Here is a 2,921-nt window from a genome sequence, read left to right on the forward strand (position 1 = left end):
TATAAAACTTACTCGTATACACATTTTGATATATATACATACGCATATATACACACATATATTACACATGTACATACACACACACGTACATGCACCCATGCGCATACACATACATATATTCATAAAACATCGACAATTTATTTATAATGCGAAACTTCATGGTTGCCACCTGTGTATTTATTTTTTTCAATTATTCTTTATTTTCATATTTTATTTTTGACATCCAGTAAAAATCTCCGAACCGTGGCATTATGAATTCTGACAACTTCGAAATTTGACATTATAACAGCATGCATGATATAAGATTGAATTACCAAGAAAATGCATATTACTACGAGGAAAAATAGAGTAGAATAGAAATATTGTAATAAAAGACTTGAGGGGATAGCGGAACATTTGATAGACAAAAACATATTTTCGTCCTCGAACCAAAGATGTTGCATAAAAACAAGAAAATACAGTGCACGAATAATAAAGAAAACAATTGAAATACACGAACACCCTAATAACATAAACAAAGGCGACGCCAACGGGCTGAAATTAAACTCAACACGGTTCCCGGCACTACTCACTGTGTGTGCCTGCTGCCGACTGCGACACGGTGCAAATTACTAGTACATCAACCAGTATTTCTTTGTATAAAAAACGCACTTTACCCTGAAGATGGCTCCTGCGATTTTAGCAGAAACGCCGGAACAAATCCAGTTAACATAGAATCACCAAAAAATAAACATATTTATTACATTTTTGTTCTTAAAAATTGTCTTTATTTTAGATATTTTTTAGAACTAAAAAAATAAGCATCTGGTAAAATTTTCAATGTTTAGTGAAAACGATTTGTTTACCTCTCGAATCCAACTCAATGCAACAAAAAGTACAAAAAGGTACAATTATATTATATTAATCAAACGTCGTTCAGTTAATCCTTTTTTACCCTAGATAAAAATGCTTTTATAACAATATTAGCAGCATATTATAAATACTTTTTAATCCAAAGGGAATACCATTTCAAAATAATAATAATGGCTGCTGATGTGTGCATACCAGGGTTTATTCTCCTTTTTAAACTCACCCAATAGTAAGCCATTAATACATTTATAACAAAGGAAAACATCACATTGGGGACGAAAACAATGGCTAAATGATACGAGATTACAGCGGGTGTTGGTAACATATTTAGTTTAAGCAGATCGACCTCAAACAAAGAAACGGTTAACGAAAACATTTTTTTTTAAATTCAAACTTTAAATGAATTTATTTTTGCACTTCAACAGGCCAGGAGGCTAAATTGCAATAGTGAGCATAGCGCAGAATACCCATGCTTAACCAAAATACAATTATTTTTTGTGTTCTGACAGGAATCGAACCGGAACCTTCCGAGCATGAGTCAAGTGTCTTAGCCATAGCACAATGAAGGCCACCAAAGCGCATAAAAAAAATTATTCAACAAAATTATTCCATAAATTTCACTCATTACGATAGTTAAAAAATATACAAAAACAATTACAACTGTATTTAAATAAATAATACATAACAAGATTTTTTTTCTTCGTAATTTTTTTTTCGTATTTTTAGATTGTTTTATTAACAAATCAAAGCTTTGAAACATATCCCTTCTCTTTCTTAAACACTTCTCTCCGTTTTGAACACTATTGTATCGGCTAGTTTAATGAGGGTAAAACTGTAGTTATTCAATGTTTAATAAAAAGTGAACCGGAGAGAGTAACTGCGTCAACGTTTTACTTGATGTCACTAAGCACTGACTGGACTACATGATGGAACTCACTGTATGAATTACATACTGTCCAAGGTTCATTTTACTTTCTGAATAAATTTTCAAGTCAAGTACTGACTTCGTGGATCTCAGCGATTTCGCATCTGCTTGTATCAGCAGTTTGTTAATAGTCGATTAAATGTTTTCTTATTTTTTTTTTTACATACAGAACATGTGTGATTTTGTTTCCGCTTGTACTTAATACAATAGCAAGAGCTGGCATTAAGAATTGATTTCCGGGTGACTCCTGCATAACAACCCATTCAAATATTTCGATAGCTTTTTTTTATTACGCATATTTATTTATATTTTATTTTTTACACAAATATAAATTTAAAAAAAAAAAAAAAGAAATATTTGCGTTCTCATGATTTACCCAAATATTTTATTTTGAGGGCCATTTTCAACGAGTTGTAAATAACTCACTATTAGAAAATGGAATCGAGTTGGGGTAGAGTGGGATTCGAACCACGGACCTTTGGTCCGTGAGTCCAAGACACTAGCCACAGGACCACAACCCGATTTAAATATCAACTGTCTTAATAGATAAAATAAATATCAACCGTCTTCAAATAAGTGAACACTTTATTTATAATTTCTCTGCGTTGTAAAGTTGACTTGCCACAGGCATTGTATCTCAAAATATGAGTTTTTGATAAAGTCGGAGAGGCAGTTTGAAGAACACAAAGAAAGGGGAATGCATTCATGTTATCTATTTTTCTACCCTAGCATATTTTCCCTATCACTCTATTATTTCCACCTACCCTATTTAAATTCTTAGAATAGCGAAATATTTCTACCCTTTCGTTCATACATTGTGACAAATAAAATAAAGTGAATTTGCATAAACATGACGAGGGACGACAGCAGTTTGATTTAATTTTATTTAAGACCTTTCAAAATGATATAATGGACATGTATTCTTATTATTTATTTTATAAATATTATTTGAATAGAAAAAAGCGTTTTTTTTACCGAATCATAATCATATATAATAATTTTGTCATATTTGTGTTTTTTTTATTTATTTTGCTAAAACAGGGCTAAATTATGTGTAAATTCGTATAAATTAGGGAAAAAGAATTATAAAACAGTGTTTACGTTTTGTTTTTTTCAAATGTCTGAACTTTAGAATGTTCGGTCTTTT

The sequence above is a fragment of the Micrasema longulum genome, unplaced genomic scaffold, assembly GCF_059751315.1.
Source record: "Micrasema longulum isolate JH-2025_06_02 unplaced genomic scaffold, ASM5975131v1 h1tg001590l, whole genome shotgun sequence".
NCBI classification, from domain to species: Eukaryota; Metazoa; Arthropoda; class Insecta; order Trichoptera; family Brachycentridae; genus Micrasema; species Micrasema longulum.